General features: G+C 35.4%; 1 protein-coding gene and 1 pseudogene across 19 annotated transcripts in view; one reads left to right on the forward strand and one right to left on the reverse strand.

Moving 5' to 3' along the window:
- Nucleotides 1–26,249, reverse strand: part of EPB41 (erythrocyte membrane protein band 4.1) — a 318,202-nt gene that overhangs the window by 193,913 nt on the left and 98,040 nt on the right. The gene's annotated exons all lie outside the window — the stretch shown is intronic.
- Nucleotides 19,771–20,242, forward strand: LOC143674616 (dihydrofolate reductase pseudogene; annotated as a pseudogene).

Consider the following 26,249-nt stretch of genomic DNA (forward strand, 5'->3'; position numbering starts at 1 on the left):
TGAATAGTTTTCCTCTTCTCCTTATATGCAGAATTAGTTCTCATTTCTTGCTGATGTCAAGGTGGTCTACCAACAAGTGGCCTCCAACATCTCCTCTTCTAATCTGCTATTTGTTGATTGACTAGGATATCAAATACCCAAGTGTGTTAAAACTGTGTCTAAAATAAGAGTTAGGGCTAAGGAAGAACAAGAGTAGTGTTTCATATTATTGGAATAAATTTAACATATGGGTTTAATGAAATCTATTTTAGCTCTTCAAATACCATATAAGCCTACTATGAGGTTACCACTATAATGTGGGAAAGATGAGGCTGTTAGATAAGTGATAAAGTACACCAATATAATGACCATTGTCTTTTTTTACAAGTAGAGATAAATTTTTAATGCTGTTATTTATAAGTGTTGCTGTAAGACATAAAACAAAGTATCAGTTTAGCCTAAAAATTTAACAAAATAGATCAAAACTCTCAGAGTCAATATAAACAAAACCTGGAGTTCTACTGCAAAGAACTCCAGGTTCTTTGCTAGTTCTTTGTAGCTAAAACTACAAAACTGTGGACCTTTTCTTAATTTCCTATTTTTATTTTATCTTAGAGACAATTCAACCTAATAATGCTTATGAAACAATTTCTAAACTCAAGAAATTTCCTAAGATCTTATTATACTGGTAAATTTCACTTGAAAAAACAACAGTAAATTCACTGAATATCAAACGTCATCTGATTAGAGTACAAGTATAAATCAGAAAGTTGCATTGGATCATGCCTGTTTTAAAAGATGCTCTGAAGACTGAAACAGATACAATCTGTTCTCTTCTGTCCCTCAATGTGAAAAATATACTACAGATTATGCAATCACAGAAAATACAATGCTTTCTTCTCTAGTTTTAACACTGGCGCAGAGATAAGACTTGGTAATGGTGGAGTATTCCAAACAACCACTATTTGCTAAAAGAATTCAAAAAAATTACTAAGCTTGCTAATGATTTTCTTTCTCAAAACAAAAGAGCCCTACCATTGCAGACTTAATTCTGGGCAATAAAGAATAATTGGTTGGTAACATAAACATGACAGGAAAAAAAAATAACAATTTCACAAAGTTTTTATACTAAGAGGTAAGTCATAATCAAATATGTAAACTTATTATAAGTACATTTTAAACTATTTTTAAAAAGTAAGACATGATTGCATGGCCAAGGACTCTATAAGAATACAGAACTCATAGGAATAGGCAATTGTAGAAAATGAAGTTTATTCAACTAACATTTCACAGATAGCTATTAAATGCCAGGTTCTTTTCTAGGCCTTGGATATATGGGACTGAAATTTTCTCTATACAATAAGGATTTTTTTTTAATCAAAAGTAAATTATTAGAGACAATGTCATGAACAACAGAGAGATTATGGGAATATATGGACAGAATGATGTTTTTAAAACAGCATTGCAAAGAAGGCCTATAAAAATAATGGCCAAAGGCTAAGACCCAGTAAAATATGGAGCTAAAAACCTATTGAAAACAGCAAAAACAAGAAAGAAAAACAGGAGAAAGGACGAGGAGGGGGAGAAGGAAAGAAAGAAAAACATGAAGAAACAGAGAGAAAGATCAAAATTGCCTGAGCTTTTTCAAACCAGTCAATAAAGAGATTTACAACCAAAGATAGTTCAGTCTAGTATAAATAATCTTACATCTTAAAATATGTTTAGATCTCCAGTCTCAGAAAAAAAGTATATTTCAAAATTTGTAAGTAACTTACAGAATTTGATCTCAGATTAACTAATATACCACAGGCCCTTATCAAATTTGCAGTTAGTAGGACTGAATCATAGTTCAAAATATCTCAAGCTGGAAAAATAGACCAAAACTGTTACCAAAGAAGGGTTTGTTGCCCGATGTGCACAGAAATCAATGCTGTGATACCAGAATTTAGAGAAAATAAAGTTTTATTAAAAGATAGCCAAGTTAGGAGAGAGGTGAAAAAAAAAAGCTCAAATCTGACTCCCCAACTCTAAGAGTTGAGGGTTTTTTAATGGGATTTAACAAAGGGAAGGTAGAGTTGTTATAAGCTGTGTTACAAATCACTTTGTTAAATGGAAATAGGCTAATGTAACTATAACGATAACAAGGATAATACAGTCAGTTAAACGAAAATATGCTAAAGTAACCAATACAATATATTACAACCATTACAATAACAAGTATAAGACAGTAACTACATTACAGGAATAAGGTGAAAAATAACAACTACAAATACAAGTAAAGAAATGGAAATAGGCTAAAGTAACCATTAAAATATCAAGTAAAACCACTGTAGTCAGCAGTTATAAAACCAACAGATAGAATCTAAAAGAAAAATAAGATTTTTGCATTGAGTTTTATTTGTCTGTTTTTTGGCATGGGCAGGCTCCAGGAATCAAACCCTGGTTTCTAGCATGGCAGGTGAGAATTCTGCCTTTGAGCCACTGTTGCACCACACTCTGCATTGAGTTTTGAAAAAAAAATAAGAAAAAAAGTGGAAACAAATGTCCAGAGAATAAATGAATTAATAATAAATTCACAGAATGGAAACCTACCACAGTGAAAATGAACTAAAACCACACATATCTACATAGATGAATCTCATCATATTCAATGGAAGGCTTTATTTTGTGCAATACTTGTTCATATAAAATTGAAAAACATACAATATTTGTATACATATATATTACTTAGAGATACATATGTAGCAAAAGTAGAAAGACATCACAACTACAAAATTAGAACAGTGGCTACCTCTAGAGATGGAGAGAAATAAAATTGGGGATGGTTACCTTAGGGATCCTCAAACCATATGAGTAACATCTGTAATTGGGTAATGTTTACTATTTCTTATTTCTGAAATATTTTAAAAATATATTTTAAAAGAATACATAATTATACGATGGGAAAGATCTAACTTAACAACATAATTTTTTAAAGATTTCAGAGGAGACGATAATGCCATGTAGATTCTCAAAAAAAAAACAGCAGTCTTGATAGTAGTATGATATGCAGATCATGGAAATAACTGAGCCACACTATTCTTTACAATTTGCCATGGAAACAGTTTCATTCTGAGCACTGCATTTTAAGCTGGTCATTAACAAAATAGTATATCTAATGATCAGAATGATGTGGAGTCTAAAGACCATGACCTCGGCTAATTCATCAAAAAAATGAGGGCATTGTTTTGTAGAAGGTAAGACTGAGGGAGATACTATATAGCTGTCCAAACAGAAAAGGATGGGTAAGCTTTCTCCATGTATGCTTGTAAATCCAGTATTTTTATATGTATCACGTTATATTGATTGTAATTTCTTGCTTAAATTGTTCTACAAAGGCAGCAACTATGTCTTGTTAATCTTAGTTTCTTCACTTTCCTTAAACATATTAGGCATGCTCTTCACTATTTGTTGTTGACTCTGCCTAGAAAGCTGTTTCCCAGATACTCTCAATGCTTGTTCTCTTTAGATCTTTATTCAAGTACCACTTTCTTGAGCCCTCCCCTCAGCCACCCTACCTAAAATTGGAACACATACCATACTACTTTTCCCTTTTCTGCTTTATTTTTCTCTATAGGACTTATCACTCTTAAGTAATATACTATATGGTTTTTACTTATTTATTTTGGTTACTGTCTACCATACTAAAATGTAAACTCCATTGGGGCAAAAGATTTTGCCTGTTTTGTTTCACTGCTGCATCCCCAGTGGCTAGGATGCTACTTGGCATGTAGTTGTTGCACATTAAATATTAGCTGAATGAACAAACAAATAAATTAAAGAATATGTGGCCCTGATATGCCCAAAAGCTAAAAACAACTTTCCTCAAGACAAAGGAAGCAACCGTGAGTCATTTGGCAAAGAAAGAAATTGAGGTCCCAGGCATACTAAATACAAAAGGTTTTTTTTTTTAATATATCCAAGATATTAGAAACTTCAGGCATAGATATGCCAAATCCTTCTTTTAGATAATTCACTGTGTCAATAATAAGAAATGTACAGATAAATTTAAGTAAGGTTCTCATCCAACTCATTAAAGAAGTGCTAGGCAGGATGAAGCATCAAAGATGAACAAGATATATTCTCCCCCCTCAAGGGATTTATCATAATGCAAAAAGTAGGTTAAAAAAAGATAAAAACCTCAGGCAGAAAGTGGCATATTCTGCAACACAACTATAAATAAAGTATTATGAGGAAAATGAGTAATTCTAGTTTACTGAACATCCACAAGAAGACAATTTTCCCTGCTCACCTCCTCATGGGCACCTTTCAGACCAGGTTCCTCATTCCTGAAACAGATCTTTTCTTTCCTAATACTCTGTTCTGATTCCCTCACCAGGCTAGCTTTATCTCCATCTTGTTCAATGCCACTATTTTCTACTATCCATTACATCCCAGATGGTTTTCAAAGCTTCTACTATGACTACTTTTATTTGCATCACCATGATTCATCCAAAACTTACCCCTTATTAAAGGCTAATTACTATAACTAATATCTACCCCCTCAAAGTGCAAATGCTTCAATTTGAAAACTGTACATATATTTTTAAAATAGTCTCTAAAAGTCAAGTTATCTCAAAACATATGCATTGTCTAAAATTATTAAGATTAACCAAATGCAAAGCCCTTTTCCTCAGCTGGATTTTTTTCCAATTAAATATGTCTGAGTGTATAAATTGATGACTGATATCATAAACTTTATATTCCTCTTTCAAAGCTTTTTACTTGTAAATACTATTTTAAGAAAAATGTTAACTAAATGGAGAACTCATTTTGTCATTTAATTACAAAACAATGATCAAATTATTGTGCTGCCAGCAGCAAAAGGAAATTAATACGCATTCCATGTGGAAGTATAAAACCTTGAAAAAGCTCAAGTTTATTCCAAATATTTTCTTGTGTAGTCTAGACAGTCTCTAACAAAGGTAACATTGAAAGGAGATCAGAGAGATGAGCATCCATACAAATGGCAGTGACATCAGATTCCCTAAGGGTATAAAATTCTAGGTCAGCTCCCAAGAGTCTGAGTCCAGAGAGAGGCAGACCTAGTCAATCCTAAATAACCTCTAGGTCATTCATTTATTTGTGCTCTAAGGAAATGAGATTGTGTTTCAATGCTGCCTAGAGGATCATGAACCAAACTTGTTCAGAAACCTTGTTAACTCATTAATATCTACATCTGATTCATTTACATTTCTTCTCTTTGATAGTCTCTAGACTAACATCTTTTTCTCTGAGTAATATTATCCCTATTAAAAAAATCAAGAAATAACTTTCAAAAATGTTTTTAAAATGGGGGGGTCAAAGGGGGCATAGGAACACAGTTTATGTATGCTACTAAATTAAGCTAGTATCAAAGTAAACAAGGTTATTATAGATTAAGGATGTTAAATTTAAGTCTCATGGTAACCACAAAGAAAATATCACAGAATATGCAAACTCAGCGAGACTTAAAGTAGAGTACAACTGACCAGGGGTAGGGTGCAGGAACAATGGGGAGTTCATGTAAAATGAATAGAGGGTTTCTGTTTGAGGTAGAGAAAGTTCTAGTAACAGATGATGGTATAGGGCACTGCAACACTGTGGATGTGATTAATTCCACTGATTGGTACTCTTGGGAGGAGTTGGGATAGGAAGGTTATGTTGTATGTGTTGCCACAATAGGAAGGGAGGGAGGAAAGGAGGAATTCAAGATAATGACAATTAAATGCAATACCTAATATTGGATAAATCTATGATTGTAGGAAAAAAGGCTCAAAAGGACATTATTGGGACATAAGAAAAAACTGGACCATAGAATGTTAGTTTTATTTCAATATTAAATTTCTTGAAATTAATAACTGCATTTAAGGTTGTTATATAATATCCTTGTTCACAGGGCACAGGCACGTGGATGTTTTATGTGTTTAAGGAGTATATGTGCAACCTTATCTCAAACGTCCAAAAGATAGATAAGGAGGGAGGGAAAGATGATAGATAGGTAGATAGATAGATAAATAGTAGATAGGTAGGTAGGTAGGTAGGTAGGTAGGTAGGTAGATAGACAGATAGATAGACAGATAGGTAAATGGATAGATAGGTAGATAGGTAGATAGGTAGCAGATAGATATGGCAAAGGGGTAAAATGTTAAAATAGGTGGATCTGGGTATCTGGGAGATGATGGGTGTATGTTCAAGTTCTCTGTACGGGGTTTACATTATTTTTTGTAACAATTCTGTAAATTTGAAATTTTTACAAAATAAGTTTTTTTTTAAGTTTTTAAAAATTATAAAGTGCTTTCCTAGATATGCAGGCTCAGGCTCTATGAAAAGTTTAAAACAATACAATGATAAGGAAGTTGGTGAGAATTATAATATAAAAAAAGATTTTCCCATAAGTAACTAAATATTTTGATTTTTTTCTTCCGTGAGGAAGAAGAAAATTAAAGTTTTATAATAACTACAAGCAACATAAACAAACCCACTCACTAGTTCAAACAAACCCATGTACTAATTAAATAAACATGTATTAAACATATCCTAATATTCTAGGCACCATGCCGAAAGCCAAAGTTGCAAAAAATATAAGATGTGGCTTCTGACCTCAAAGAGTGCAAGTCTACTTAAAAAGATAGGCAAGAGCAAACAATAGTAATATGCAGATATTAAGCAGAGCACAAAAAAAAAAGGCATTTAAACCAACCAAAAAGAAAGGCTTTTTAGAGACAGCCTGAACTAAGTCTTAAAAGATGGAGTAAAAGTGCATTAGGGGGTGTTCTAGTTTGCTAGCTGCCGGAATGCAACACAGCAGAGATGGATTGGCTTTTAATAAAAGGGGATTTATTTTGTTAGTTCTTCAGAGGAAAGGCAGCTAACTTTCAACTGAGGTTCTTTCTTATGTGGGAAACCACAGGATGGTCTCTGCTGGCCTTCTCTCCAGGCCTCTAGGTTCCAACAACTTTCCCTGGGGTGATTTTTTTCTGCATCTCCAAAGGCCTGGGCTGAGCTGCAAGTGCTGAGATGAGGTATGCTGAGCTGCTTTGGCTGTCTACGTTGTGCTCTCTCATTTAAGCACCAGCCAATTAAGTCAAACCTCATTCATTGCAGCAGGCATGCCTCCTAGCCGACTGCAGATGTAATGAGCAACAGATGAGGTTCACATACCATTGGCTCATGTCCACAGCAACAGAACTAGGTGCCTTCACCTGGCCAAGTTGACAACTGAATCTAACTACCACAGGGGGAAAGAGCATACACATTTGAATGGGAAACAACAAGCAATTCCCTAGAGCTAGACTATAAGATATAGGACAACAGAAAATAATGGAGAATGAGACAGGCTTGGGAATAAGTAGAGGAAGGTCACATAAGGCCTTCCTTTGCAAGGCTCAAGAATAAATACTTTACCCTCTATAAAATAGAGAGAAATTTTAAAAAATTTAAACATGGAAGTACCACAGTAAAAGCTGAGGAAAAAAAGGAGGATATTCTTTGGTGAGTGGGTATAGAAGATGGGAGAAAAATGGAAACAAAGAGACTATAACAGGATACTCTTAAAAGATCATTAGCACCTCCCTACCCCCTCTCTTTCTCCGCCGGACCGCCGCGCGGCGCACGCGCCCCGCAGCAGCCGAGCCGCCCGACCTCCCTACCCCCTCTCTTTCTCCGCCGGACCGCCGCGCGGCGCACGCGCCCCGCAGCAGCCGAGCCGCCCGACCTCCCTACCCCCTCTCTTTCTCCGCCGGACCGCCGCGCGGCGCACGCGCCCCGCAGCAGCCGAGCCGCCCGACCTCCCTACCCCCTCTCTTTCTCCGCCGGACCGCCGCGCGGCGCACGCGCCCCGCAGCAGCCGAGCCGCCCGACCTCCCTACCCCCTCTCTTCCCCCTCCTGCTCCGGCTGCTCTCCAACCAACACGGTGCCCTCTTCCCCCGCCTTCACCGTGCTCCTCCGCCACCAGCCTCGACAGCCTTGCCGCCCTCACCTTTCCTCCTCCAGAACAACTACTGGGGGAGTGGAGATAATACAGAGCAGCTCCCGGAGCCACGAGGGAGATCAAAGGGACAGCGTACCCCATCCTGGAACGGCTGACTATCTGGGAGAACCAGCTCCGGTGAGATCACCAAGGGGCACGGGCTTTCCTGGGTGGGACAGCAAGCGACCGGAGTCCCTCCCTTCCACCTTCCCAGGCCAGCTGGTAGAATTGGACAGGCGGTCCCCTTAGGCCGCGGCGGCTGGTGCCCCCACCACACGAGGCCCCCCGGAACAACTGAGATAGTTGGGTCGGAAATCCCCAGACTGCGGAGAACAGTGACCGGGGGATCCCTTCCAAACACGTGACTCCCCCGTCGGCTGGGAGCAGTGCACTCTCCCGGGCTGCGACAGCTGGCGCCCTCCCGCCACGCTTGGTGCCCCGGGCCGACTAGCTAATTTGGCCGGATGCTCTCCTGTGCTGCGACAGCCGGCGACCCTCCCCGCATTTGGAACCCCGGGCCGGCTGGCATTCTTCCAAGACGCTTCGGTTGCCGAACCTCCCCTACGGTGAGAGTTTTCCAGAGTTGAGGGACCCACAGCAACTTTCGCTGGTGGAACCCACAGACAGGCGTGTGCCACGTGCGCCACCTACTGGGCAGGATAGGAAGAACAGAACCCAGAGACTGCGCAGAAAAATCTTTCAACCTGTGGGGTCGAACACCCGGGGAAATCTGACTAAATGCCCAGACGCCAGCAGAAGATAACGGATCACGCTCAGAAAATTGAACATATGGCCCAGTCAAACGAAGAAACCAATAGTTCAAATGAGATACAGGAGCTGAAACAACTAATGCTGAATATACGAACAGAAATGGAAAACCTCTTCAAAAACGAAATCGATAAATTGAGGGAGGACATGAAGAAGACATGGGCTGAACATAAAGAAGAAATAGAAAAACTGAAAAAACAAATCACAGAACTTATGGAAGTGAAAGATAAAGTAGAAAAGATGGAAAAAACAATGGATACCTACAATGACAGATTTAAAGAAACAGAAGATAGAATTAGTGATTTGGAGGATGAAACATCTGAACTCCAAAAAGAAACAGAAACTATCCGGAAAAGAATGGAAAAATTTGAACAAGGTATCAGGGAACTCAAGGACAATGTGAACCGTACAAATATACGTGTAGTGGGTATCCCAGAAGGAGAAGAGAAGGGAAAAGGAGGAGAAAAACTAATGGAAGAAATTATCACTGAAAATTTCCCAACTCTTATGAAAGACCTAAAATTACAGATCCAAGAAGTGCAGCGCACCCCAAAGAGATTAGACACAAATAGGCGTTCCCCAAGACACTTACTAGTTAGAATGTCAGAGGTCAAAGAGAAAGAGAGGATCTTGAAGGCAGCGAGAGAAAAACAATCCGTCACATACAAGGGAAACCCAATAAGACTATGTGTAGATTTCTCAGCAGAAACCATGGAAGCTAGAAGACAGTGGGATGATATATTTAAGTTACTAAAAGAGAAAAACTGCCAGCCAAGACTCCTATATCCAGCAAAATTGTCCTTCAAAAATGAGGGAGAATTTAAAACATTCTCAGACAAAAAGTCACTAAGAGAATTTGTGACCAAGAGACCAGCTCTGCAAGAAATACTAAAGGAAGCACTAGAGTCAGATACAAAAAGACAGAAGAGAGAGACATGGAGAAAAGTGTAGAAAGAAGGAAAGACAGATATGATATATATAATACAAAAGACAAAATGGTAGAGGAAAATATTATCCAAACAGTAATAACTCTAAATGTCAATGGACTGAATTCCCCAATTAAAAGACATAGACTGGCAGAATGGATTAAAAAACAGGATCCTTCTATATGCTGTCTACAGGAAACACATCTTAGACCCAAAGATAAATATAGGTTGAAAGTGAAAGGTTGGGAAAAGATATTTCATGCAAACAACAACCAGAAAAGAGCAGGAGTGGCTATACTAATATCCAACAAATTAGACTTCAAATGTAAAACAGTTAAAAGAGACAAAGAAGGACACTATATACTAATAAAAGGAACAATTAAACAAGAAGACATAACAATCATAAATATTTACGCACCGAACCAGAATGCCCCAAAATACGTGAGGAATACACTGCAAACACTGAAAAGGGAAATAGACACATATACCATAATAGTTGGAGACTTCAATTCACCACTCTCATCAATGGACAGAACATCTACACAGAGGATCAATAAAGAAATAGAGAACCTGAATATTACTATAAATGAACTTGACTTAACAGACATTTATAGGACATTACATCCCACAACAGCAGGATACACCTTTTTTTCAAGTGCTCATGGATCATTCTCAAAGATAGACCATATGCTGGGTCACAAAGCAAGTCTTAACAAATTTAAAAAGATTGAAATCATACACAACACTTTCTCGGATCATAAAGGAATGAAGTTGGAAATCAATAATAGGCGGAGTGCCAGAAAATTCATAAATACATGGAGGCTCAACAACACACTCTTAAACAACAAGTGGGTCAAAGAAGAAATTGCAAGAGAAATTAGTAAATACCTAGAGGCAAATGAAAATGAAGACACAACATATCAAAACTTATGGGACGCAGCAAAGGCAGTGCTAAGAGGGAAATTTATTGCCCTAAATGCCTTTATCAGAAAAGAAGAAAAGGCAAAAATGCAGGAATTAACTGTCCACTTGGAAGAACTGGAGAAAGAACAGCAAACTAATCCCAAAGCAAGCAAAAGGAAAGAAATAACAAAGATTAGAGCAGAAATAAATGAAATTGAAAACATGAAAACAATAGAGAAAATCAATAAGACCAGAAGTTGGTTCTATGAGAAAATCAACAAGATTGATGGGCCCTTAGCAAGATTGACAAAAAGAAGAAGAGAGAGGATGCAAATAAATAAGATTAGAAATGAAAGAGGAGACATAACTACTGACCTCACAGAAATAAAGGAGGTAATAACAGGATACTATGAACAACTTTACGCTAATAAATACAACAATTTAGAAGAAATGGACAGGTTCCTGGAAAGACAGGAACAACCAACTTTGACTCAAGAAGAAATAGACGACCTCAACAAACCAATCACAAGTAAAGAGATTGAATTAGTTATTCAAAACCTCCCTAAAAAGAAAATTCCAGGACCAGACGGCTTCACATGTGAATTCTATCAAACATTCCAGAAAGAATTAGTACCTACTCTCCTCAAACTCTTAAAAAAAATCGAAGTGGAGGGAAAACTACCTAATTCATTCTATGAAGCCAACATCACCCTCATACCAAAACCAGGCAAAGATATTACAAAAAAAGAAAACTACAGACCAATCTCTCTAATGAATATAGATGCAAAAATCCTCAATAAAATTCTAGCAAATCGTATCCAACAACACATTAAAAGAATTATACATCATGACCAAGTAGGATTCATCCCAGGTATGCAAGGATGGTTCAACATAAGAAAATCAATTAATGTAATACACCATATCAACAAATCAAAGCAGAAAAATCACATGATCATCTCAATTGATGCAGAGAAGGCATTTGACAAGATTCAACATCCTTTCCTGCTGAAAACACTTCAAAAGATAGGAATACAAGGGAACTTCCTTAAAATGATAGAGGGAATATATGAAAAACCCACAGCTAATATCATCCTCAATGGGGAAAAATTGAAAACTTTCCCCCTAAGATCAGGAACAAGACAAGGATGTCCACTATCACCACTATTATTCAACATTGTGTTGGAAGTTCTAGCCAGAGCAATTAGGCAAGAAAAAGAAATACAAGGCATCAAAATTGGAAAGGAAGAAGTAAAACTATCACTGTTTGCAGACGATATGATACTATATGTAGAAAACCCAGAAAAATCCACAACAAAATTACTAGAGCTAATAAATGAGTACAGCAAAGTAGCAGGCTACAAGATCAACATTCAAAAATCTGTAGCTTTTCTATACACTAGTAATGAACAAGCTGAGGTAGAAATCAAGAAACGAATCCCATTTACAATCGCAACTAAAAGAATAAAATACCTAGGAATAAATTTAACCAAAGAGACAAAAAACCTATATAAAGAAAACTACAAAAAACTGTTAAAAGAAATCACAGAAGACCTAAATAGATGGAAGGGCGTACCGTGTTCATGGATTGGAAGACTAAATATAGTTAAGATGTCAATCCTACCTAAATTGATTTACAGATTCAATGCAATACCAATCAAAATCCCAACAACATATTTTTCAGAAATAGAAAAACCAATAAGCAAATTTATCTGGAAGGGCAGGGTACCCCGAATTGCTAAAAACATCTTGAGGAAAAAAAACGAAGCTGGAGGTCTCGCGCTGCCTGACTTTAAGGCATATTATGAAGCCACAGTGGTCAAAACAGCATGGTATTGGCATAAAGATAGATATATCGACCAATGGAATCGAATAGAGTGCTCAGATATAGACCCTCTCATCTATGGACATTTGATCTTTGATAAGGCAGTCAAGCCAACTCACCTGGGACAGAACAGTCTCTTCAATAAATGGTGCCTAGAGAACTGGATATCCATATGCAAAAGAATGAAAGAAGACCCATCTCTCACACCCTATACAAAAGTTAACTCAAAATGGATCAAAGATCTAAACATTAGGTCTAAGACCATAAAACAGTTAGAGGAAAATGTTGGGAGATATCTTATGGATCTTACAACTGGAGGTGGTTTTATGGACCTTAAACCTAAAGCAAGAACACTGAAGAAGGAAATAAATAAATGGGAGCTTCTCAAAATTAAACACTTTTGTGCATCAGAGAACTTCATCAAGAAAGTAGAAAGACAGCCTACACAATGGGAGACAATATTTGGAAATGACATATCAGATAAGGGTCTAGTATCCAGAATTTATAAAGAGATTATTCAACTCAACAACAAAAAGACAGCCAACCCAATTACAAAATGGGAAAAAGACTTAAACAGACACCTACCAGAAGAAGAAATACGGATGGCCAAGAGGCACATGAAGAGATGCTCAATGTCCCTGGCCATTAGAGAAATGCAAATCAAAACCACAATGAGATATCATCTCACACCCACCAGAATGGCCATTATCAACAAAACAGAAAATGACAAGTGCTGGAGAGGATGCGGAGAAAGAGGCACACTTATTCACTGTTGGTGGGAATGTCAAAGGGTGCAACCACTGTGGAAGGCAGTTTGGCGGTTCCTCAAAAAGCTGAATATAGAATTGCCATACGACCCAGCAATACCATTGCTAGGTATCTACTCAAAGGACTTAAGGGCAAAGACACAAACGGACATTTGCACACCAATGTTTATAGCAGCGTTATTTACAATTGCAAAGAGATGGAAACAGCCAAAATCTCCATCAACAGAAGAGTGGCTAAACAAACTGTGGTATATACATACGATGGAATATTATGCAGCTTTAAGACAAGATAAACTTGTGAACCATGTAATAACATGGATGGACCTAGAGAATATTATGCTGAGTGAATCCAGCCAAAAACTAAAGGACAAATACTGTATGGTCCCACTGTTGTGAACGGACATTCGAGAATAAACTTGAAATATGTCATTGGTAACAGAGTTCAGCAGGAGTTAGAAACAGGGTAAGACAATGGGTAATTGAAGCTGAAGGGATACAGATTGTGCAACAGGACTAGATACAAAAACTCAAAAATGGACAGCACAATAATACCTAATTGTAAAGTAATCATGTTAAAATACTGAATGAAGCTGCATCTGAGCTATAGGGTTTTTTTTTGTTTTTGTTTGCTTGTTGGTTTGTTTGTTGTTGTTGTTTTTTACTATTACTACTACTTTTATTTCTTTTCTTTATATTAACATTTTATATCTTTTTCTGTTGTGTTGCTAGTTCCTCTAAACTGATGCAAATGTACTAAGAAACAATGATCATGCATCTATGTGATGATGTTAAGAATTACTGAGTGCATACGTAGAATGGTATGATTTCTAAATGTTGTGTTAATTTCTTTTTTTTCTTTCCGTTAATAAAAAAAAAAAAAAAAAAAAAAAAAAAAAAAAAAAAAAGATCATTAGCACCTAAACCAGTTTGCTGAGCTAGAAGAAAAGGAGACGGATTCAAAAACTACCAAATAAAGGCAATATTACAGAGTGGATAATAGCATGAGTGGTTTTCAGAATAACAAAAACCATAACTGCTTCTTGACCGAAAGGGGGAAGAGAGAAATGAGACAAAATAAAGTGTCAGTGGCTGATAGGTTTTAAATAGAGTCAAGAGTCTATATAAAAAGGCCTATAAAAGAGGAAACATTTTGGAGAATGAAAGAGATTCAGAGAGAGCAAAGCAGAACATAGCCACGAGAAGCAGAGTCCACCAGACAGCGACCTTTGGAGATGAAGAAGGAAAATGTCTCACGGGGAGCTTCATCAAACAGGAAGCCAGGAGAAGAAGCTAGCAGATGATGCCATGTCCACCATGTGCCCTTCCAGATGAGAGAGGAACCCTGACCCTGTCCACCATGTGCCTTTCCAGATGAGAGAGAATGACTGTGTTCGCCATGTGCCTTCTCACTTGAGAGAGAAACCCTGAACTTCATTGGCCTTGTTGAACCAAGGTATCTTTCCTTAGATGCCTTTGATTGGACATTTCTCTAGACTTGTTGTAATTGGGACATTTTCTCGGCCTTAGAACAGTAAACTAGCAACCTATTAAATTCCCCTTATTAAAAGCCATTCATTCCATTTCTGGTATATTGCATTCTGGCAGCTAGCAAACTAGAACAGGTATGTATGAGGTTTTTCTTTTTTCTTTTTATTTCTTTTCCTGGAGTAATGTAAATGTTCTAAAAAATAAGCACGGTGATGAATATACTACTATGTGATGATATTGTGAGCCATTGATTGTACACCACATATGGAATGTTTGTATGTTAAGAATGTTCGTGTTTGTATGTTGTTTGGGTTTGTCAATTAAAAATAAAAATAAAAAATAAAATTAAAAGAAAAACCATAACTGGCAATATGATTTTTGGCAATTTCCTTAACTTTTCTAAGCCTGTTTCTCCATTTATAAAATTGTCCCTACTTGCACAGTTTTTGCAAGGATTAACTGAAAAAATGTAAATCACTTAGCACAGTAATTGTCACTTGGCAAATACTCATTTTTTTTCTAAAAAAAAATAATAATAAAGAAATAGCAAGGAGGCCATTGGGCCTGGGCAGAGTGACAAAAGGGAAGAATGATAGGAGATGAAGTCAGAGAGATAATTGGGACCCTATCCTGCAGGATTGTGGGAGCTTTTGTAGAGACTTAGGCTTTAACTCTGAGTGAAATGGACATCACAGCAGAGGAGTGACACAAATTGACTGACATTTAAGAAGAATTATTTTAGTTGCCATGTTGATGATAGACTGTAGAAGAATAAGGGAAGGAACAGAGAGACCAGGTAGCAGGCAATGCTGCCATCTAAGCAAGAGATGAAGATGCTTTAACCATGGTTGTACCAGTGAGGAAGTGAGATAATATATATACTTATTTATTATGATCATTCCTTCCTACATATATAATCAGCAATTCATAATATCATCACATAGTTGCATATTCATCATCACAATCATTTCTTAGAACATTTGCATCAACTCAGAAAAAGAAATAAAAAGACAACAGAAAAAAATTCATACATACCATACTCATTACCCCTCCCTTTCATTGATCACTAGCATTTCAATCTAAATTTATTTTAACATTTGTTCCCCCTATTATTTATTTTTATTCCATTTGTTTTATTCATCTGTTGATATGTTGACATGATAGAATGTTAAACCTCAAACAGAACTCAAAAATCATATAGTCTAATCTTTTTGTTGTCATGGACCTCGTGAGAATCTAATGGAAGTTACATATCTTCACCCCAGATATGTTCTAAATAAAATTTTGCAACAAGGGATTAAGAACACCCTGATCCATTCTCCTCAAGAGCCACTGAGAAACAATTAAGACTGAGTTTCTACTAATTAGAGGCAGAGCCAAAACCAAAACCAGGCCTATTAACTTGCAATTCCACATTCTTTCTCCATTATTACCTGCAACCTAAAAAGATTCTTTCATATTTACATTTTATTTAATCAGTCATGCAAGATTAAAATCCACACACATACACATGGGATTTAGATTTTACTGACAGCAGCTTGTAGTCCTCATCAGGCTTTCTTGATCCAATGGCATTTCCCAAAAGTCAATTTTTTGCCAATTATACTAACAGAATTGACACTCAAAGTAAGTAGAGGTATTGGTAGCAGGTCCTCTTTATTTCTTTGTTTTGGTCATTTACCTTTTTTTAAAAAAATAAAATAAAAAGTTCTTTTACTTCTTAAAAACTTTCCTTCCTAATGGAAATGATTTCAACGTAAAAAATATTGCTACATTTAATTCAATAAACACTGACTGGCACCTACCAAGTACAAGGCTCTAAGAATGCAATGATAACTAAGAATACCAAGAACACCCATTAAAAGAAAAACAAAAAAATGCCTAAAACTTTGAGCAAAAAACAAAGAACACCTTTATTTGTGTCAACACTAATTTAATTTTGCCTTACTTTAAAAAATCCAAAAGAATTCATGGGAAAGAGAGAACTATACTCAATTATTGGTAGTTCAATGCAGATAGTGTGCAATAAAAGGCTCTAACAGGGTGGATCATGGTGGCTTAGCAGGCAGAGCTGTCACCTGCCATGCCGGTGACCCAGGTTCAATTTCCAGTGACTGCCCATGAGGGGGTGGGGGTGGGGGCTCTAACAGATGGATAAACAAAAGCTAGGGGACCTCGACTGAGGAACAATGGGCTGTGGATTCTGACAGACCTGCACTCTAGTACTAACACTGCCTCTTTTGAACTGGGAACCTGGGTAAATTACTTAAATTCTCCAAATCTGTCTTACTTGAAAAATAATTTTTCTGACAGGAAAAATTTGACTGTTTTACAGATTACATTTGTAAATGACAAGTATATTATATTAGCTACTAAATTTATTCTGTTCCATTAAAGTGAAATTTGCTTCTATGTCTATACTTTATATTAAGTAGGCCTTACGGTATTGACAAAAGTATATTTTCTCTTAAAAAATACTATTTCAAAAGAAATACCAATTTTAGAATTCGGGAGATCTTCATATAGGATAGATGAACAGACTAGCCCAATATCAAAATAATATAAAAAGATTTAGTATCTATGAAAAAGAAATATGGTTTCAAAAGAAAAAAATAAGGTATATCTACACAATGGAATATTATTCAGCTGTAAAAAGGCATGAATTTGGGGTACAAGGGTAGTTCACTGGTAGAACTCTTGCCCTCATGCGGGAGACCCAGGTTCAGGTTCAATTTCTGGAACATGCACTCTCCAACCCCTCTCCAACCCCACTCCCACCCCACTCCCAAAATGAACAAATGGTGTTGCTGTAACGGGACAGTCACATGGAAAAAAAATGAAATGAGACACTCACCATACAGCATACAAAAAAAAAGGCATGAAGTTTTGATATATGCTACAATATGGATGAACTTGAAGATATCATGTTGAACAAAATAAGCCAGAGGGTCAACCAACATTGTATGATCTCACTGACATGGAATTCACAAATCCATAACATCAGAAATTAGAATACAGGTTACTTAGAGCAGGGGTACAAGATGGGGTAGATGGGGAGTTTATGTTTAACTGGTGCAGAGTTTCTGTTTTGGGGTTATTTTTTTTAACCTTTTTTATTGTATAGTATAACATTGAGCATCTTTTTATGTGCTTATTGGTCATTGATATATCTTCTTTGGAGAAGTATCTCTTTAGATCCTTTACCCATTTTTCTTAATTGGGTTTTTGCCTTTTGTTTTTTAAGTTGTAAGAGCTATTTATATAGTATGCATACTAGACCATTATTATCAGATAAATGTTTTGCAAAATTTTCTCCATCCTGTGGGTTGTCTTTTCACTTTGTTGAAAGTGAAGCACAGAAGTGTTTAATTCTGAAGTCCAGTTTATCTATTTTTTCTTTGGTTGCTTGTGCTTTAAGTGTCATATCTAAGAAACTAACTGTTGCTAATCCAAGGTCATGAAGGTTTACCTCTATGTTTTCTTCCAGGAGTTTTAGATATTATATTTAGTAATTTAATCCATTTTGATTTAATTTTTATATGTCGTGTGAGGTAGGGGTCCAAATTCATTCTTTTGCATGTGGGTATCTAGATACTGTTCTCATCACAGTCATTCTATCATTAAATATACAGGAATAACAATATTTTTAAAACTTTTATTTATTTTTCATTTTTGTAAAATATGCTTAACATAAAAATCATTTTAACCATTTTAAGTGGACAGTTCTGTGACATGAAGTACACTAACATGTTATATAACTTTCGCTATTGTTTCTGGTCTATTTTCATCATCCCAAAACAAAATTGATACTCACTAAGCAATAATTCCCCATTTCCCCCTCCCACCACCCCTGGTAATCACTATTCTACTTTTGGTCTATATTTGCTTATTTGCTTATTCTAAGTATTACATGTAAGAAAAATCATACAACATATATCCTTTTGTATTTGGCTTATTTCACTCAACGTGATGTCCACAAAGTTCACCCATATTATAGCATGTAATAGCACTTCATATAAAAAAAAAGTATTAGATCCATTGTAATTTTACAAAAAATTCATGTAGAAAGTACAGTATTCCCTTATGTTCCTGCTCAAACACACTGTTTTCCCTCTTAACATTTAACTATAGTGTGGTAACTTTGTTACAGTTGATCAAATATATTATTATAATTATATTGTTAACATTAGTCCATAGTTTACAATAGGATTCACTTTTTGATTTGGTTAGTTCTATATTGGCTTTGTTTTTCTGATAACTTATACACAACATAAAATTTCCCATTTTATCCACTTTCAAATATACTTCATGTCACAGAACTGTCCACTTAAAATGGTTAAAATGATTTTTATGTTAAGCATATTTTACAAAAATGAAAAATAAATAAAAGTTTTAAAAATATTGTTATTCCTGTATATTTAATGATAGAATGACTGTGATGAGAACAGTATCTAGATACCCACATGCAAAAGAATGAATTTGGACCCCTACCTCACACGACATATAAAAATTAAATCAAAATGGATTAAATTACTAAATATAATATCTAAAACTCCTGGAAGAAAACATAGAGGTAAACCTTCATGACCTTGGATTAGCAACAGTTAGTTTCTTAGATATGACACTTAAAGCACAAGCAACCAAAGAAAAAATAGATAAACTGGACTTCAGAATTAAACACTTCTGTGCTTCACTTTCAACAAAGTGAAAAGACAACCCACAGGATGGAGAAAATTTTGCAAAACATTTATCTGATAATAATGGTCTAGTATGCATACTATATAAATAGCTCTTACAACTTAAAAAACAAAAGGCAAAAACCCAATTAAGAAAAATGGGTAAAGGATCTAAAGAGATATTTCTCCAAAGAAGATATATCAATGACCAATAAGCACATAAAAAGATGCTCAATGTTATACTATACAATAAAAAAGGTTAAAAAAAATAACGGATCTTCTCAACATTGTTAGTCACGAGGGAAATGCAACTTAAAACCAGTGCTGGAGAGGTCCTTTCCTGGCCCACAGCTATGTTCCAATCCCTAGTACACATTTGTCCAGCAAGTTAGAGCTTGAGCCCAAACAGTAACATTCTGAATAGCGTTGTGTTCTCTAACTTATAGGAATGAATTCAAGTATTTCCCAAGAATGACCACAACCTTTTCAGTAGACAGTAAACAGAATTTGGTGATTATGGGTAGAAAGACCAGGTTCTCCATCTCTGAGAACAATCAGCCTTTAAAGGATGGAATTAATTTAGTTCTCAACAGAGAACTCAAGGACCCCTAACAAGGAGCACATTTTCTTGCCAACAGTTTGAATGATGCCTTAAAACTTATTGAGCAATCAGAATTAGCAAATAAAGTAGACATGTTTGGACAGTGGGAGACAGTTCGTTTATAAGGAAGCCATGAATCAGCCAGGCCATCTTAGACTGTGTGTGACAAGGATCATGCAGGAATTTGAAAGTAATACACTTTTTCCAGAAATTGATGTAGAGAAATATAAACTTCTCCCACAATACCCAGGTATTTTTTCTGATGTCTAGAAGGAGAAAGGCATTAAGTACACTTTTGAAGTGGATGAAAAGAATGATTAATGTGAAGATGTTTTCTGACTTAATTCATTTCCTTCCCCCCCCCAAAAATCATATTTTTATATTAGAAACAAAGACTTTTGTTAACTTTAAAATCTATAGATAATTGTTTCTAAGCATGGTATTTTTACTCTCCATTAATCTTAACTAGATGTATCAGATAGCATTTGTGAAACATTTCTTGTTAAAATTGCTTTAATGTCTATCTCTCAAGGGTCAGGATTAGGTCCCCAATCCCTGCCTAGGAAAACATGTCTATCAAGACAGCCCAAAGTTGTAGAGTTCCTAGTAACATGGGTTGAAATCATGGAGATAGGAACTATTTAGATTAGTCCAAAGGGCAGAAGGGGATTACAAGCAGAAGAACTGTAAGTCGTATTTTAAAAGATAATTGGATCAAAATAGGGACTGTAAATTATTCTGATTATATCATCCTTCTGAAAAAAATTATGTTCACTCAGATAGGAAATTAGTGAATTGAGAGCTCCATTATATTCACTAGGGAAGGTAGAAATAGATAGGAGACTAACTTTTTGAGGGTTAAAAGAGGAAAAAGGTTTGAAACCCTTAAAAATTCTGTTTCTCATCATCAGTGAGATTAAAGAGTTGTTACATGATAAAAATGAATCTGCTGCTCTTTACAGAAAGCTAAATCTAATAACAAGCTTAATGGGTAAAATTAAACTCAAAGAAGTAATGAATTGAGAATGGATATTGCTAGAAACCAATGTTAGTTTGTTAGAAAATAAGCTTCATAATCTTAAAAAGTGAAACAGTATTTTTTACACATCATGTTAGCAAAAATTTAGATTATGATGTCCAAGAAAATATCATTTTCAGCATTATAAACTGGCACAGCCATTTTAAGAGTATATATCTGTAATATCAATTAAAATTCTAGAATGTTCATATCCTTGGACCCAGAGCTTATATCTCTAGAAATAAATCCTGGACTAAAAAAAACGGGCCAAGAGTATTTGTTGAAGACTTATTTTTTTAAATAACAGTTTGGAAACAGCCTAATGTTGATCAATAAAGAAATATCTAACCAATATATCTACAGAATGTAATATTCTACAGCATTTAAAAGGGTTGATGTAATGAAATAGAAAGACGTCAGGGATTACTAAGTGAAAGACACAAATTGCATATAATAGCCAAAATTTTTAATAAATATTAATATGTATACAAAAAAAATGATGTACCACTCAACACTCGTTAGGATGGCTACAATAAAAAATAAAATTAAAATTAAAATTAAAAACTGAAAGTAACAAGTATTATTGGAATCCTCATACACTGCTGGTGGGAATGTAAAATGGTACAGCAGCTTTGGATAACAGTTCGGCAATTCTTCAAATAATTTAGTGTAAAGTTAACATATGATGAGCCATTCCACTCCTAGGTATATACATAAGAGAACTGAAAACATATATCCACGCAAAAACTTGCACACAAATATTCATAGTAGCATTATTTTTAATAGCCAAAAAGTTGAAACAACCCAAATGTCCATCAAATAGACAAAATGTGATATAGCTATACAATGGAATACTATTTGGTCATAAAAAGGAATGAAGTACTGATACATGCTATAATACAGATGAACCCTTGAAAACATACTAAGTAAAAGAAGCCAGACACAAAAGGTCACATATTGTATGATTCCATTTATATGAAATATCAAGAATAAGCAAATCCACAGGTACAGAAAGTAGATTAATGCTTGCCAAGGGTAGAAGAGAGGACGGAATGGAAAATGACTGCTAACAGGTATGGGGTCTCTTGTAGAAGTGATGAAAATGTATTGATATTAGATGGGGCAATGGTTACAATTTTGAAAACAAACTAAAAACAACTTAATTATATACTTTTAAATGGTGACTTCAATGATATTTTAATTCTATTTCAAAAACAAAAGCAAAAAATATAATATTAACTAGAGAAATACATTTAGGAATAAGAGCAAAAACCAACTTAAAAATTATCTATACATCTTGGAATTACAACAGCATGTATAATCAAAGTCACCACTGCCAAAACATCTATACATCCATGATGGCTTTTCTATATGGAGATGAAACTAGCTCACCCCACAAATGAAGATCATATTGATAAGACCTCTTATCTAAAAATTTAAACTGCACTCTAAAAACTGATTACCCTCTGGATCTACATCTGGAAAGGGAAACTCAATCTTGAGTTATGATAATAATTTGCATTGGTAAAAAAGTGAATTTTTCTTTTTTCTTTTTCCTTTGTGAAGTTAATAAAGTCATGAGATAAGTGTTAATATATGTATCCAGGAAAAACTTATCATATACCATACACATAAAAGGACACAATTTGATCAACTGTGTTATCGCACTTTTATCCCTAAGAAGTAGAAAGAATAGATATTATCCCCATTTTATCAAAATTTTTTTCTCAGAGGAATAGTAACATGACCTACTCAAGGTCTACAATTGTACGACAGGTACTATAAACCAGGTGTTCTCATTCCCAGCCTGGTTGAATTTCAATAAATCAGTGTTCTCTAACTTTAGTATGCTACTTTCACCTTTCATTCAACATATTTATTTAAATTCAACTACTTTTTAGACATCATTTCTTCAAGAAACCAAAGTCAATCTCTTATTAAGTCCTATTAAATTATAACAGATTTATAAATCGGGATACTTTCTTAATATGAAAAATACTTTAAGCATACTTAATACCCTATTCATCTAAGGTCACTGATCTTGGAACCTCGTGCATCATATGAGTTAAAATAAATAGCAATATAAAACATTTATTTAGGAAAAAAATCCTTTAGCCCTCACTCAGTGCCCATTTACCTTTGTTTTAAAGGTAAAGAGCTTGTTTGCCTAATTTATCAGATAAATTAAAAGCATAAGCGGTTATGGGGCAGGCAATGATGGCCCAGCCACAGAGTTCTTGAGTGCCATGCTGGAGACCTGGATTCAATTCCTGGTGCCTGCCCATACAAAAAAAGAAGTTTATGATTCTACCACATATAATGACTGAGTAAAAGTGACAACATGCAATGAAGAAGTACAACAGAGAAATTGGGACTTAAGGGATGATGAAGGTTGCTGAATCATTATATAGATATTCTTTTTGCTTTCTGATATATTGGAGCAGACAAACTAAAAATCATGCCCATCATTATATTAAGGCTACCATTTCTTACATACATTCTGTGAGTAAACATGTAATCAATCTGCGCATCTCAATAATTAGACCATCTCTAATTTCATCATCTAGAGCCATTGTGCTCATTATCCTAAAACCTACCCATCTTTTGTTACTATAAATATATCAGAATTACTGCAGTTCGTGGAGCTCATTATTTGTAATAGTTATACAGCATCCCATTGTATAAGTGCCACAGGTTTTCTTCAGTGGTGAAATACATTAATTGTTTTAATACAGAGAAGAAAATAAAAATAATTCTATAATCCCATTGCCTAGATATTAACTGTTGACTTTATTTTTAAAATAAAATATACACACATGGTTAGAAAATTCAAACAGTAAAGAAAGGTATAACTTTAAGCTAAAGTTAAAGAGAATCTAACTAGAGGAATATGAAGAGGGCATGAAGAATTGGGGGAATAGCACAGGGAACCTGTAATTGATTCCCCATAAAGTATATGGAATGTGAGTCATCTTTTTATTGGTGATTATGGATTATTATGAATAAATTGGGCATTTTTTTAACTCCCATCCTTAAAAGCAATGGCCTGAGCATCATTATTATTTTTTATTATTATTTTTTGAGCATTATTTGTTCTCTTGTTATTTTTGACAGTCTCAATATATAGGAGAGGGAAAATGGACTACCTAGAAACAACTAATCATTGGCAATATCAGTGGGCATCCCATGATGTCTAAAAACTATTCCTAATATTCACTAGCTTCCCCTGCATAGTATTCCTCAGGGAAAGGTTTTTATCTGTGTGTTAATATCCTACCAAAACCAGATTGAACAAATATTAGCTATATTACAGATTACCCTGGCCTTCCCAGCTCAAGCCTTAATGAAAAGCTTCTTAACAGGGCTGACTTACTCCTATCCATTCTTCATACTACAATCGATCTTTCTTAAGCAATGCTTTGTTCATCTCTTGCCTGTAGAGTTCTTACTGCTATTTCAAGGCCAAGTTCAAATTACAACTCTTCTAGGAAGCTTTCACTAAATTTTAGCTCTCAGTGATCCTTCCTCCTCTCCCTGGATTTTGGAGGGCTTGTTTATATCACAGAATCCAGCATTTCATTAAATTCTACTTTGTTCTCTATTGTTTCAAGTATAATTACTAGACTACAAGCTCCTTGAAGGCAGAGTTTCTATCCTAAAGATACCACAGTAACTAACCAGGATAATTTCATAGTATGTATTCAATAAATAATGCTTTTAGATTATTCCTGTTGTGAATTAGCTTGTTGTGATATAAATATTAAAATTTTACAGGTAATTTTTTAACAATGGAATTCTTAAAGTTTATTTGTGGCTCTGTTTTACATAAAGGCAGGCAATATCAGTAGTACTGATTACAAGCATACACAAAGATTAATTTGTCAAGCCACTTTGCAAAAGCAATCAATTCAACCTGTGACAGTTCTCTAGCTTCAGGAAAAAGTGTAGGTCTGCTGAATAAGCTGGCAGTTATTTACTTTCAGTTCTTCAGAACTAATTTTTTCATACAGCTGTGTTTACTCACACCATGTCTCATTTATGCTAGAGGCGTAAAACAGCAGAGCCCAGATCTCTCCCTCTTTTTTTTCCCCTCTGCCTTTGTTATTTGCCTTTCCACAGTCTGCTAGCCAAAGCTGTAATTAGCACCCCACATGGATCTATACTTTTCTAATAAAGAACAGCCTACCACACAATGACATGTATACACACACAGCCATATGTGTTCCTAACAAATTAAGTATATTTTACACATGCAAGCTTCAAAGGCTTTTACTAGCTAAATGGGAGCACTTGATGCAACAGCTGCAAATGACTTAACATTGACTGCAGATTGATTCATCCCTTTCTCTTACTGTACATATATCTAACTGCAAGAAGGGAAATAACTGATTGATTTGAGGCTGAGTAAAATTATAAATACAGGACCTAAAACAAACCACATTTGTCAAGGAAGCTTTTTCTCAAATTACTACAAAAGTCATGGTGTCTATTACATAACAATTTACTGTCATTTTTCTGTTAAGTCATGGTTTTCAGTCAAACAGATAAGTTAAAGCTTTTGAAGACAGCTTAGAAAGACAATATATATTTGCAGGCTTTGCATCCTGTTCTACATTCCTTTCATCACCCAATCTCCTCTGATTCCCTCCCATCATCACCTCACTCACACTCAATAGACTCTACAGCTTGTCCATTAACCTTGTCAAACCCCCATTTAGTAAGTGGAGGACAGTTAAAGAATAGCCAAGCCATCTGATTGCAAAGAACGAACCCAACTCACTTGTTAAACATGCAATTTACAAGTATAATTGAAGTAGGAAGAAAAGACTTTATCTTGCCTGCTAGGGCAATATAAATGCAAATTCCTTCATCCATGTACAAATGTCCGTTGTAACTGGCCTATATACTACACTTGCCTTAGCAAATGTTACTACTAGTAACAATAATAATCAAAAGTAAGGGCCATGGGTCACTGGAGGCTTTGGAGTTTATAGCTAGGGGTTCAAAAAACCATATACCCTAATGCTGCCTGTAGACCAAATAATGGCTCCCATATATTCCACTATTTTCAAATGTACATAGATGCTATTATGACTAAGAAAGTCAAAGTACATTTAAAAGATGTACTGATAGTAGTTTTGGCATTATGTAGTTTGTTAATTAAGAATTACTAAAATTACAGGGTGGGCCACAGTGGCTCAGCAGGCAGACTTCTCGCCTGCCATGCTGGAGACCTGGGTTCCATTCCCAGTGCCTGTCCATGTAAAAAAAATAATAATTACTAAAATTACAACTACTATCACATGATGA

This window comes from Tamandua tetradactyla, chromosome 2 (assembly GCF_023851605.1).
Source record: "Tamandua tetradactyla isolate mTamTet1 chromosome 2, mTamTet1.pri, whole genome shotgun sequence".
NCBI lineage: Eukaryota > Metazoa > Chordata > Mammalia > Pilosa > Myrmecophagidae > Tamandua > Tamandua tetradactyla.